At 43.3% G+C, this 13,265-nt stretch overlaps 11 non-coding genes and 5 pseudogenes across 11 annotated transcripts; all 16 read left to right on the top strand.

The window, feature by feature from the left end:
• The first annotated feature begins 428 nt into the window (after positions 1-428).
• Positions 429-547, top strand: LOC142511160 (5S ribosomal RNA; annotated as a pseudogene).
• Positions 548-1,221: 674 nt separating this feature from the next.
• Positions 1,222-1,339, top strand: LOC142508817 (5S ribosomal RNA). The gene has a single exon (XR_012807020.1). It is a non-coding gene; the product is annotated as a 5S ribosomal RNA (ribosomal RNA).
• A 682-nt stretch (positions 1,340-2,021) lies between these two features.
• Positions 2,022-2,140, top strand: LOC142511517 (5S ribosomal RNA; annotated as a pseudogene).
• Positions 2,141-2,821: 681 nt separating this feature from the next.
• On the top strand, positions 2,822-2,940 carry LOC142517288 (5S ribosomal RNA). Its single transcript, XR_012813041.1, has one exon. It is a non-coding gene; the product is annotated as a 5S ribosomal RNA (ribosomal RNA).
• A 683-nt stretch (positions 2,941-3,623) lies between these two features.
• LOC142511062 (5S ribosomal RNA) lies at positions 3,624-3,741 on the top strand (annotated as a pseudogene).
• A 527-nt stretch (positions 3,742-4,268) lies between these two features.
• Positions 4,269-4,387, top strand: LOC142508335 (5S ribosomal RNA). The gene has a single exon (XR_012806554.1). It is a non-coding gene; the product is annotated as a 5S ribosomal RNA (ribosomal RNA).
• Positions 4,388-5,073: 686 nt separating this feature from the next.
• On the top strand, positions 5,074-5,192 carry LOC142508683 (5S ribosomal RNA). Its single transcript, XR_012806887.1, has one exon. It is a non-coding gene; the product is annotated as a 5S ribosomal RNA (ribosomal RNA).
• Positions 5,193-5,876: 684 nt separating this feature from the next.
• LOC142516354 (5S ribosomal RNA) lies at positions 5,877-5,995 on the top strand. The gene has a single exon (XR_012812153.1). It is a non-coding gene; the product is annotated as a 5S ribosomal RNA (ribosomal RNA).
• Positions 5,996-6,676: 681 nt separating this feature from the next.
• Positions 6,677-6,795, top strand: LOC142516431 (5S ribosomal RNA). The gene has a single exon (XR_012812225.1). It is a non-coding gene; the product is annotated as a 5S ribosomal RNA (ribosomal RNA).
• Positions 6,796-8,097: 1,302 nt separating this feature from the next.
• LOC142509010 (5S ribosomal RNA) lies at positions 8,098-8,216 on the top strand. Its single transcript, XR_012807203.1, has one exon. It is a non-coding gene; the product is annotated as a 5S ribosomal RNA (ribosomal RNA).
• A 683-nt stretch (positions 8,217-8,899) lies between these two features.
• LOC142511130 (5S ribosomal RNA) lies at positions 8,900-9,018 on the top strand (annotated as a pseudogene).
• Positions 9,019-9,698: 680 nt separating this feature from the next.
• On the top strand, positions 9,699-9,817 carry LOC142507816 (5S ribosomal RNA). The gene has a single exon (XR_012806059.1). It is a non-coding gene; the product is annotated as a 5S ribosomal RNA (ribosomal RNA).
• A 679-nt stretch (positions 9,818-10,496) lies between these two features.
• Positions 10,497-10,615, top strand: LOC142512268 (5S ribosomal RNA; annotated as a pseudogene).
• Positions 10,616-11,296: 681 nt separating this feature from the next.
• Positions 11,297-11,415, top strand: LOC142506778 (5S ribosomal RNA). The gene has a single exon (XR_012805057.1). It is a non-coding gene; the product is annotated as a 5S ribosomal RNA (ribosomal RNA).
• Positions 11,416-12,099: 684 nt separating this feature from the next.
• Positions 12,100-12,218, top strand: LOC142515689 (5S ribosomal RNA). Its single transcript, XR_012811521.1, has one exon. It is a non-coding gene; the product is annotated as a 5S ribosomal RNA (ribosomal RNA).
• A 681-nt stretch (positions 12,219-12,899) lies between these two features.
• Positions 12,900-13,018, top strand: LOC142509878 (5S ribosomal RNA). Its single transcript, XR_012808024.1, has one exon. It is a non-coding gene; the product is annotated as a 5S ribosomal RNA (ribosomal RNA).
• The last annotated feature ends 247 nt before the right edge of the window (positions 13,019-13,265 follow it).

Here is a 13,265-nt window from a genome sequence, read left to right as displayed (position 1 = left end):
TAAGTTTCCGTTTCCTCGAGAAATTCGCTTAGGAAGTCGAAATTCGATTCCGTTTCCATTTTATCGTATCCCAGGCATAATAATTGCATTACATTCGCTATTTTCTTCTTCTTATTTTTTTTCTATTTTCTTGGAACATTTAGCGATTTTTGTTGTAGTGAGCCGGTTATGTGCGGAAGGGTATGACGCAGATTACTCCGTGGACAGTTAACTCATTAAAAACAATTATTTCGACTGTTTTAGCCATAATTTACGTAAACGGTCGCGAAACGAGGACTTCCCTGGGAGGTCACCCATCCTAACTCTGCCGTCAGCCAGAACGCTTAACTTCATGGTTCTGATTGGGCTAGAGCAGTGCCGCGTATTGTCCATCGCCGCCTGCTCCACACGTACTCGAGGATATAAGAATAAGCATCCCACTCAATGTCGGGTGCGATCGTACCAGCCCTAATGCACCAGATCCCATCGGAACTCTGAAGTTAAGCGTGATTGGGCGAGAGCAGTACTAGGATGGGTGACCCCCTAGGATGTCCTCGTTTTGCAACCCTTTTCGTGTTTATATATTTTTGATTACTTGTTGACTGACGATTTTCGGCTCAAATCATCTAAATCTCGATCGGGACCGGATAAGACATGTGAAATCAACGTAGCTCGGGCACTGCTGTATTGGGACAAAATTGTAGCCTAATTTAATTGTAAACAGGCAAACGAAAGAGGCTCATTTCTCTGCAATGAGCTTGCGAGATTTTAGCCAAATTTCTTCTCTAAGACCCTCTAATTTGCGATTTTCCGCTTCTGTTAAGCTTTCGTTTTCTCGAGAAATCCGCTTAGGAAGTTCGAAATTCGATTCCAGTTCCATTTTATCGTATCCCGAGCATAATAATAGCTTTAAATTCGATATTTTCTTTTTCTTATTTTTTTATCTATTTTCTGGGAACATTTAGCGATTTTTGTTGTCGTGAGCCGGTTCTGTGCGAAGATTACTCCGGAGACGGTTAACTCAGTAAAAACAATTATTTCCACTGTTTTAGCCATAATTTAAGTAAGTGGTCGCGACACGAGGACTGCCCAGGGAGGTCACCCATCCTCGCTCTGCCATCGCGCGAGAACGCTTAACTTCATGGTTCTGATTGGACGAGAGCAGTGCCGCGTGTTGTCCATCGTCGCCCGCTCCAGACGTACTCGAGAGATATAAGAAGAATAAACATCCAACTCAATGTCGGGTGCGATCATACCAGCACTAATGCACCGGATCCCATCAGAACTCTGATGTTAAGCGTGCTTGGGCAAGAGCATTACTAGGCTGGGTGACCCCTTGGAAGTCCTCGTGTTGCACCCCTTTTCGTGATTTTCTATTTTTGATTACTTGTTGACAGCCAATTTTCGGCTCAAATCATCTGAATCTCGATCGGGACCAGATAAGGCATGTGAAATCAACGTAGCTCGGGAACTGCCGGATTTGGACAAAATTGTAGCCTAATTTGATTGTAAACGGGCAAACGAACGAGACTCATTACTCCGCAATGAGCTGACGAGATTTTAGCCGAATTCCTTCTCTAAGACCCTCTAATTTGCGATTTTCTGCTTTTGTTAAGCTTCCGTTTCATCGAGAAATCCGCGTAGGAAGTTCGAAATTCGATTCCGGTTCCATTTTATCGTATCCCAGGCATAATAATAGCTTTACATTTGCTATTTTCTTCTTCTTAATTTTTTCTATTTTCTGGGAACATTTAGCGATTTTTGTTGTCGTGAGCCGGTTCTATGCGGCAGTGTATGACGTAGATTACTCCGGATTCGATTAACTCATTAAAAACAATTATTTCAACTGTTTTAGCCATAATTTACGTAAACGGTCGCGACACGAGGACTTCCCTGGGAGGTCACCCATCATAGCTCTGCCATCGCGCTAGAACGCTTAACTTCATGGTTCTTATTGGGAGAGAGCAGTGCCGCGTGTTGTCCATCGCCGCCCGCTCCACACGTACTCGAGGGATATAAGAATAAAAATCCCACTCAATGTCGAGTGCGATCATACCAGCACTAATGCACTGGATCCCATCAGAACTCTGAAGTCAACCGTGCTAGGGCTAGAGCAGTACTAGGATTGGTGACCCCCTGGGAAGTCCTCATGTTGCACCTCTTTTCGTGTTAATTTATTTTTGATTACTTGTTGACAGACGATTTTCGGCTCAAATCATCTGAATCTCGATCGGGACTAGATAAGACACGTGAAATCAACGTAGCTCGGGCATTGCCGGATTTGGACAAAATTGTAGCCTAATTTGATTGTAAACGGGCAAAAAAATGAGACTCATTGCTCAGCAATGAGCTGACGAGATTTTAGCCGAATTCCTTCTCTAAGACCCTCTAATTTGCGATTTTCCGCTTCTGTTAAGCTTCTGTTTCCTCGAGAAATCCGCTTAGGAAGTTCTAAATTCGATTCTTGTTCCATTTTATCGTATCTCAGGCATAATAATAGCTTTATATTCGCTATTTTCTTCTTCTTATTTTTTTTCTATTTTCTGGGAACATTTAGCGATTTTTATTGTTGTGAGCCGGTTCTGAGCGGAAGGGTATGACGCAGATTACTCCGGAGACGGTTAACTCATTAAAACAATTATTTCGACTGTTTTAGCCATAATTTACGTAAACGGTCGCGACACGAGGACTTCCCAGGGAGGTCACCCATACTAACTCTGCCATCGCGCCAGAACGCTAACTTCATGGTTTTTATTGGGCGAGAGCAATGCCGCGTGTTGTCTATCGCCGCCCGCTCCACACGTACTCGAGGAATATAAGAATAAACATCCTACTCAATGTCGGGTGCGATCATACCAGCACTAATGCACCGGATCCCATCAGAACTCCGAAGTCAACCGTGCTTGGGCTAGAGCAGTACTAGGATGGGTGTCCCCCTGCGAAGTCCTCGTGTTGCACCTCTTTTCGTGTTAATCTATTTTTGATTACTTGTTGACAGACGATTTTCGGCTCAAATCATCTGAATCTCGATCGAGACCAGATGAGACGTGAAATCAACGTAGCTCGGGCAGTGCCGGATTAGGACAAAATTATTTCCTAATTTGATTGTAAACGGGCAAACGAACGAGACACATTACTCCGCAATGAGATGGCGAGATTTTAGCCGAATTCCTTCTCTAAGACCCTTTAATTTGCGATTTTCCGCTTCTGTTAAGCTTCCGTTTCCTCGAGAAATCCTCTTAGAAAGTTTGAAATTCGATTCCTGTTCCATTTTATCGTATCTCAGGCATAATAATAGCTTTACATTCGATATTTTCTTCTTCTTATTTTTTTTTTCTATTTTCTGGGAACATTTAGCGATTTTTGTTGCCGTGAGCCGGTTCTGTGTGGAAGGGTATGACGCAGATTACTCCGGAGACAGTTAACTCATTAAAAACAATTATTTCTACTGTTTTAGCCATAATTTACGTAAACGGTCCCGACACGAGGAATTCCCAAGGGAGGTCACCCATCCTAGCTCTGCCATCGCGCCAGAACGCAAACTTCATGGTTCTGATTGGGCGAGTGCAGTGCCGCGTGTTGTCCATCGCCGCCCGCTCCACACGTACTCAGGCGATATAAGAATAAACATTCCACTCAATGTAGGGTGCGATCATACCAGCAATAATGCACCGGATCCCATCAGAACTCCGAATTTAAGCGTGCTTGGGCAAGAGCAGTGCAAGGATGGGTGACCCCTGGGAAGTCCTCGTGTTGCTCCCCTTTTCGTTATTTTCGTGTTTAACAAAAGTGTAGCCTAATTTTATTGTAAACGGGCAACGAACGAGGCTCATTGCGGATCGAGATTTCCTCTTCAATTAAGCTTCCGTTTCATCGAGAAATCCACTTAGGAAGTTCGAAATTCGATTCCTGTTCCATTTTCTCGTATCTCATGCATAATAATAGCTTTACATTCGTTGTTTTCTTCTTCTTATTTTTTTTCTATTTTCTGGGAACATTTAGCGATTTTTGTTTCCGTGAGCTGGTTCTGTGCGGAAGGGTATGTCGCAGATTACTCCGGAGACGGTTAACTCATTAAAAACAATTATTTCGACTGTTTTAGCCATAATTTACGTTTACGATCGCGACACGAGGACTTCCCAGGAAGGTCACCCATCCTAGCTTTGCCATCGCGTCAGAACGCTTAACTTCTTGGTTCTGATTGGGCGAGAGCAGTGCCGCGTGTTGTCCATCGTCGCACGCTCCACACGTACTCGAAAGATATAAGAATAAAAATCGCACTCTATGTATGGTGCGATCATACCAGCACTAATGCACTGGATCCCATCAGAACTCCGAAGTTAAGCGTGCTTGGGCGAGAGCAATACTAGGATTGGTGACCCCCTTGGAAGTCCTAGTGTTGCACCCCTTTTCGTGTTTTTCTATTTTTGATTTCTTGTTGACAGACGATTTTCGGCTCAAATCATCTGAATCTCGATCGGGACCAGATAGGACATGTGAAATCAACGTAGCTCGGGCACTGCCGGATTTGGACAAAATTGTAGGCTAATTTGATTGTAAACGGGCAAAAAAATGAGACTCATTGCTCCGCAATGAGCTAACGAGATTTTAGCCGAATTCCTTCTCTAAGACCCTCTAATTTGCGATTTTCCGCTTCTGTTAAGCTTCCGTTTCCTCAAGAAATCCGCTTAGAAAATTCGAAATTCGATTCCGGTTCAATTTTATCGTATCCCAGGCATAATAATAGCTTTACATTCGCTATTTTCTTCTTCTTATTTTTTTTTCTATTTTTTGGGAACATTTAGCGATTTTTGTTGTCGTGAGCCGGTTCCGTGCGGAAAAGGGTATGACGCAGATTACTCCGGAGACGTTTAACTCAATAAAAACAATTATTTCGACTGTTTTAGCTATAATTTACGTAAACGCTCGCGACACGAGGACTTCCCAGGGAGGTCACCCGTCCCAGCTCTGCTATCGCGCTAGAACGCTTAATTTCATGGTTCTGATTGGGCGAGAGCAGTGCCGCGTGTTGTCCATCATCACCCGCTTCACACGTACTCGAGAGATCTAAGAATAAAAATCGCACTCCATGTCTCGTGCGATCATACCAGCACTAATGCACCGGATCCCATCAGAACTCTGAATTTAAGCGTGCTTTGGCGAGAGCAGTACTAGGATGGGTGACCCCCTGGGAAGTCCTTGTGTTGCACCCATTTTCGTGTTTTTCAATTTTTTATTTCTTGTTGACAAACGATTTTCGGCTCAAATCATCTGAATCTTGATCGGGACTAAATAAGACATGTGAAATCAAAGTAGCTCGGGCACTGTCGGATTTCGACAAAATTGTAGGCTAATTTGATTGTAAACTGGAAAACGAACGAGACTCATTACTCCGCAATGTGTTGGCGAGATTTTAGCCGAATTCTTTGTCTAAGACCCTCTAATTTGCGATTTTCTGCTTCTGTTATGCTTCCGTTTACTCGAGAAATCCGCTTAGGAAGTTCGAAATTCGATTCCTGTTCCATTTTATCGTATCTCAAGCATAATAATAGCTTTACATTCGCTATTTTCTTCTTTTTATTTTTTTTTTCTATTTTCTGGAACATTTAGCGATTTTTGTTGCCGTGAGCCGGTTCTGTGCGGAAGGGTATGACGCAGTTTACTCCGGAGACGGTTAACTCTTTAAAAACAATTATTTCGACTGTTTTAGCTATGATTTACATAAACGGTCGCGACACGAGAACTTCCCAGGGAGGTCACCCATCCTAGCTCTGCCATCGCGCCAGAACGCTTAACTTCATGGTTCTGATTGGGCGAGATCAGTGCCGCGTGTTGTCCATCGTCGCCCGCTCCACACGTACTCGAGAGATATAAGAATAAAAATCCCACTCAATGTCGTGTGCGATCATACCAACACTAATGCACCGGATCCCATTAGAACTCCAAAGTTAAGTGTGCTTGGGCGAGAGCAGTACTAGGATGGGTGACCCACTGGGAAGTCCTCGTGTTGCACCCCTTTTCTTGTTTTTCTATTTTTGATACTTGTTGACAGACGATTTTCGGCTCAAATCATCTGAATCTCGATCGAAACCATATAAGACATGTGAAATCAACGTAGCTCGGGCCCTACCGGATTTGGACAAAATTGTAGCCTAGTTTGATTGTAAACGGGCAAACGAACGAGATTCATTTCATCCGCAATGAGCTGGTGAGATTTTAGCCGAATTCCTTCTCTAAGACTCTCTAATTTGCGATTTTCCGCTTCTGTTAAGCTTTCGTTTCATCGAGAAATCCTTTTAGGAAGTTCGAAATTCGATTCCTGTTCCATTTAATCGTATCTTAGGCATAATAATAGCTTTACATTCGCTATTTTCTTCTTTTTATTTTTTTCTATTTTCTGGAACATTTAGTGATTTATATTGCCGTGAGCCGGTTCTGTGCGGAAGGGTGTGACAAAGATTACTCCGAAGATGGTTAACTCATTAAAAACAATTATTTCGACAGTTTTAGCCATAATTTACGTAAACGGTGGCAACACGAGGACTTCCCAGGAAGGTGACCCATCCTAGCTCTGCCATCGCGCCAGAACGCTTAACTTCATGGTTCTGATTGGGCGAGAGCAGTGCCGCGTGTTGTCCATCGTCGCCCGCTCCACACGTACTCGAGAAATATAAGAATAAACTTCCCACTCAATATCGGGTGCGATCATACCAGCACTAATGCACCGGATCCCATCAGAACTCCGAAGTTAAGCATGCTTGGGCAAGAGTAGTACTAGGATGTCTGACCCCCTGGGAAGTCCTCGTGTTGCACCCCTTTTCGTGTTTTTCTATTTTTGATTAATTGTTGACAGCCGATTTTCGGCTCAAATCATCTGAATCTCGATCGGGACCAAATAAGACATGTGAAATCAACGTAGCTCGGGCGCTGCCGGATTTGGACAAAATTGTAGGCTAATTTGATTGTAAACGAGCAAACGACCGAGAATCATTACTCCGAAATGAGCTGGCGAGATTTTAGGCGAATTCCATCTCTAAGACCTCTAATTTGCGACTTTCCGCTTCTGTTAATCTTTTGATTCCTCGAGAAATCTGCTTAGGAAGTTCGAAATTCGTTTCCTGTTCCATTTTATCGTATCTCAGGCATAATAATAGCTTTACATTCGCTATTTTCTTCTTCTTATTTTTTTTCTATTTTCTGGGAACATTTAGCGATTTTTGTTGCTGTGAGCCGGTTCTGTGTGGAAGGGTATGACGCAGATTACTCCAGAGACGGTTAACTCATTAAAACAATTATTTCGACTGTTTTAGCCATAATTTACGTAAACGGTCGGGACACAATGACTTCCCAGGAAGGTCACCCATCCTAGCTCGGCCATCGCGCCAGAACGCTTAACTTCATGGTTCTGATTGGGCGAGTGCAGTGCCGCGTGTTGTCCATCGTCGCCCGCTCCACACGTACTAGAGAGATATAAGAATAAACATCCCACTCAATGTCGGGTGCGATCATACCTGCACTAATGCACCGGATCCAATCAGAACTCCGAAGTTAAGCGTGCTTGGGCAAGAGCAGTACTAGGATGGGTAAACAAGCAAATGACTGAGACTCATTGCTACGCAATGAGCTGGCGAGATTTTAGCCGAATTCCTTCTCTAAGACCCTCTAATTTGCGATTTTCCGCTTCTGTTAAGCTTTTGTTTCCTCGAGAAATCCGCTTAGGAAATCCGAAATTCGATTCCGGTTCCATTTTATCGTATCCCAGGCATAATAATAGCTTTACATTCGCTATTTTCTTCTTCTTATTTTTTTTCTATTTTTAAGAACATTTTGCGATTTTTGTTGTCGTGAGCCGGTTCTGTGCGGAAAAGAGTATGACGCAGATTACTCCGAGTCGGTTAACTCATTAAAAAGAATTATTTCGACTGCTTTAGCTATAAATTACGTAAACGGTCGCGACACGAGGACTTCCCATGGAGGTCACCCATCCTAGCTCTGCCATCGCGCCAGAACGCTTAACTTCATGGTTCTGATTTGGCGAGAGCAGTGTCGCGTGTTGTCCATCGTCGCCCGCTTCACACGTACTCGAGAGATATAAGAATAAAAATCCCACTCAATTTCGGGTGCGATCATACCTGCAATAATGCGCCGGATCCCATCAGAACTCCGAATTTAAGCGTGCTTGGGCGAGAGCAGTACTAGGATGGGTGACCCCCTGTGAAGTCCACTTGTTGTACCCCTTTTCGTGTTTTTCTATTTTTGATTACTTGTTGACATACGATTTTCGGCTCAAATCATCTGAATCTCGATCGGGACCAGTATAGACATGTGAAATCAACGTAGTTCGGTCACTGCCGGATTTGGAGAAAATTGTAGGCTAATTTGATTGTAAATTGGAAAACGAACGAGACTCATTACTCCGCAATGAGCTGGCGAGATTTTAGCCGAATTCCTTTTCTAAGACTCTCTAATTTGCGATTTTTCGCTTCTTTTAAGCTTCCGTTTCCTCAAGAAATCCGCTTAGGAAGTTCGAAATTAGATTCCTGTTCCATTTTATGGTATCTCAGGCATAATTACAGCTTAACATTCGCTATTTTCTTCTTCTTATTTTTTTTCTATTTTCTGGGAACATTTAGCGATTTTTGTTGCCGTGAGCCGATTCTGTGCGGAAGGGTATGACGCAGATTACTCCGGAGACGGTTAACTCATTAAAAACAATTATTTCGACTGTTTTAGCCATAATTTACGTAAATGGTCGCGACACGAGGACTTCCCAGAAAGGTCACCCATTCTAGCTCTACCATCGCGCTAAAACGCTTAACTTCATGGTTCTGATTGGGCGAGAGCAGTGCCGCGTGTTGTCCATCGTCGCCCACTCCACACGTATTCGAGAGATATAAGAATAAAAATCCCACTCAATGTCGGGTGCGATCATACCAGCACTAATGCATCGGATCCCATCAGAACTCCGAATTTAAGCGTGCTTGGGCGAGAGCAGTACTAGGATGGCTGACCCCCTGGTAAGTCTTCATGATGCACCCCTTTTCGTGTTTTTCTATTTTTGATTACTTGTTGATAGACGATTTTCGGCTCAAATCCTCTGAATCTCGATCGGGATCAGATAAGACATGTGAAATCAACGTAGCTCGGGCACTACCGGATTTGGACAAAATTGTAGCCTAGTTTGATTGTAAACGGGCAAACGAACGAGACTCATTACTCCGCAATGAGCTGGCGAGATTTTAGCCGAATTCCTTCTCTAAGACACTCTAATTTGCGATTTTCCGCTTCTGTTAAGCTTCCGTTTCATCGAGAAGTCCGCTTAGGAAGTTTGAAATTCGATTCCTGTTCCATTTTATCGTATCTTAGGCATTATAATAGCTTTACATTCGCTTTTTTCTTCTACTTATTTTTTTCTATTTTCTGGCAACATTTAGCGATTTATATTGCCGTGAGCCGGTTCTGTGCAGAAGGGTGTGACGCAGATTACTCCTGAGATGGTTAACTCATTAAAAACAATTATTTCGACTGTTTTACCCATAATTTACGTAAACGGTTGCGACACAAGGACTTCCAGGAAGGTCACCCATCCTAGCTCTACCATCGCGCCAGAACGTTTAACTTCCTGGTTTTGATTTGGCGAGAGCAGTGCCGCGTGTTGTCCATCGTCGCCCGCTTCACACGTACTCAAGAGATATAAGATTAAAAATCCACTCAATGTCGGGTGCGATCATACTAGCACTAATGCACCGGATCCCATCAGAACTTCGAAGTTAAGCGTACTTGGGCGAGAGCAGTACTAGGATGGGTGACCCCGTGGGAAGTCATTGTATTGCTCCCCTTTTCGTGTTTTTCTATTTTTGATTACTTGTTGACAGGCGATTTTCGGCTCAAATCATCTAAATCTCGATCGGGACCAGATAAGACATGTGAAATCAACGTAGCTCGGGCACTGTCGGATTTGGACAAATTGTAGGCTAATTTGATTGTAAACGGGCAAACGAACAAGACTCATTACTCCGCAATGAGATGGAGATATTTTAGCCTAATTCCTTCTCTAAGACCCTCTAATTTGCGATTTTCCGCTTCTGTTAAGCTTCCGTTTCATCGAGAAATCCGCTTAGGAAGTTCGAAATTCGATTCCTGTTCCATTTTATCGTATCTTAGGCATTATAATAGCTTTACATTCGCTTTTTTCTTCTACTTATTTTTTTCTATTTTCTGGGAACATTTAGCGATTTATATTGCCGTGAGCCCGTTCTGTGCGGAAGGGTGTGACGCAGATTACTCCGGAGATGGTTAACTCATTAAAAACAATTATTTCGACTGTTTTACCCATAATTTACGTAAACGGTCGCGACACAAGGACTTCCAGGAAGGTCACCCATCCTAGCTCGGCCATCGCGCCAGAACGCTTAACTTCATGGTTTTGATTTGGCGAGAGCAGTGCCGCGTGTTGTCCATCGTCGCCCGCTCCACACGTACTCGAGAGATATAAGATTAAAAATCCACTCAAAGTCGGGTGCGATCATACTAGCACTAATGCACCGGATTCCATCAGAACTTCGAATGTAAGCGTACTTGGGCGAGAGCAGTACTAGGATGGGTGACCCCTTGGAAAATCATCGTATTGTTCCCCTTTTCGTGTTTTTCTATTTTTGATTACTTGTTGACAGGCGATTTTCGGCTCAAATCATCTAAATCTCGATCGGGACCAGATAAGACATGTGAAATCAACGTAGCTCGGGCACTGTCGGATTTGGACAAATTGTAGGCTAATTTGATTGTAAACGGGCAAACGAACGAGACTCATTACTCCGCAATGAGATGGAGGATTTTAGCCGAATTCCTTCTCTAAGACCCTCTAATTTGCGATTTTTCGCTTCTGTTAAGCTTCCGTTTCCTCGAGAAATCCGCTTAGGAAGTTTGAAATTCGATTCCTGTTCCATTTTATCGTATCTTAGGAATAATAATAGCTTTACATTCGCTATTTTCTTCTTCTTATTTTTTTTTCTATTTTCTGGGAACATTTAACGATTGTTGTTTCCGTGAGCCGATTCTGTGCGGAAGGGTATGACGCAGATTACTTCAAAGATGGTTAACTCATTAAAAACAATTATTTCGATTGTTTTAGCCATAATTTACGTAAACGGTCGCGACACGAGGACTTCCCAGGAAGGTCACCCATCCTAGCTTTGCCATCGCGTCAGAACGCTTAACTTCATGGTTCTGATTGAGCGAGAGCAGTGCCGCGTGTTGTCCATCGTCGCCCGCTCCACACGTTTTCGAGAGATATAAGAATAAAAATCCACTCAATGTCGAGTGCGATCATACCAGCACTAATGCACCGGATCCCATCAGAACTCCGAAGTTAAGCGTCCTTAGGCGAGAGCAGTATTAGGATGGGCGACCCCCTGGGAAGTCCTCGTGTTGCACCTCTTTTCGTGTTTTCTATTTTTTATTATTTGTTGACAGACGATTTTCGGCTCAAATCATCTGAATCTCGATCGGGACCAGATAAGGCATGTGAAATCAACGTAGCTCGGACACTGCCAGATTTGGACAAAATTGTAGGCTAATTATATTGTAAACGGGCAAACGAACGAGACTCATTGCTATGCAATGAGCTGGCGAGATTTTAGCCGAATTCCTTCTCTAAGACCCTCTAATTTGCGATTTTCCGATTCTGTTATGCTTCCGTTTCCTCGAGAAATACGCTTAGGAAGTCTGAAATTCGATTCTGGTTCCATTTTATCGTATCTCAGGCATAATAATAGCTTTACATTCGCTATTTTATTCTTCTTATTTTTTTTCTATTTTTTGGTAAAATTAAGCGATTTTTGTTGTCGTCAACTGGTTCTGTGCGGAAAAGGGTATGACGCAAATTAATCCGGAGACGGTTAACTCATTAAAAACAATTATTTCGACTGTTTTAGCTATAATTTAGGTAAACGGTCGCGACACGAGGACTGCCCAGGGAGGTCACCCTCCCTCGCTCTTCCATCGCGCTAGAACGCTTATTTTCATGGTTCTGATTGGGTTAGAGCAGTGCCGCGTGTTGTCCATCGCTGCCTGCTCCACACGTACACGAGAGATATAAGAATAAACATCCCACTCAATGTCGGGTGCGATCATACCAGCACTAATGCACCGGATCCCATCAGAACTCAGAAGTTAAGCGTGCTTGGGTGAGAACTGTACTAGAATGGGTGACCTCCTGGGAAGTCCTCGTGTTGCACCCTTTTCCATGTTTTTCTATTTTTGATTACTTGTTGACATACGATTTTCGGCTCAAATCATCTGAATCTCGATCGGGACCAGATAAGACATTTGAAATTAACGTAGTTCTGGCACTGTCGGATTTGAAAAAAATTGTAGCCTAATTTGATTGTAAAACGGGCAAACGAACGAGACTCAATACTCCGCAATGAGCTGGCGAGATTTTGGCCGAATTCCTTCTCTAAGACCCTCTAATTTGCGATTTTCCGCTTCTGTTAAGCTTCCGTCTCCTCGAGAAATCCGCTTAGGAAGTCCAAAATTCGATTCCGGTTCCATTTTATCGTATCCCAGGCATAATAATAGCTTTACATTCGCTATTTTCTTATTCTTATTTTTTTTCTATTTTCTAGGAACATTTAGCGATTTTTGTTGTCGTGAGCCGGTTCTGTGCGGAAGGGTATGATGCAGATTACTCCGGAGATGGTTAACTCATTAAAAACAATTATTTCGACTGTTTTAGCCATAATTTACGTAAACGGTCGCGACAAGAGGACTTCCCAGGGAGGTCACCCATCCTAGCTCTGCCATCGCGCCAGAACGCTTAACTTCATGGTTCTGATTGGGCGAGAGCAGTGCCGCGTGTTGTCCATCGCCTGCTCCACACATACTCGAGGGATATAAGAATAAACATCCCACTCAATGTCAGGTGCGATCATACCAGCATTAATGCACCGGATCCCCTCAGAACTCCGAAGTTAAGCGTGCTTGGACGAGAGCTGTACTAGGCTGTGTGACCTCCTGGGATTTCCTCGTGTTGCACCCCTTTTCGTGTTTTTCTATTTTTGATTAAATGTTGACCGACGATTTTCGGCTCAAATCATCTGAATCTCGATCGGGACCAAATAAGACATGTGAAATCAAAGTAGCTCAGGCACTGCCGGATTTGGACAAAATTGTAGCCTAATTTGATTGTAAACGGGAAAACGAACGAGACTCATTACTCCGCAATGAGCTGGCGAGATTTTAGCCGAATTCCTTCTTTAAGACCCTCTAATTTGCGATTTTCCGCT

The sequence above is a fragment of the Primulina tabacum genome, chromosome 10 (genome assembly GCF_025594145.1).
Source record: "Primulina tabacum isolate GXHZ01 chromosome 10, ASM2559414v2, whole genome shotgun sequence".
NCBI lineage: Eukaryota > Viridiplantae > Streptophyta > Magnoliopsida > Lamiales > Gesneriaceae > Primulina > Primulina tabacum.
This window is presented reverse-complemented; position numbering and strand designations above follow the sequence as displayed.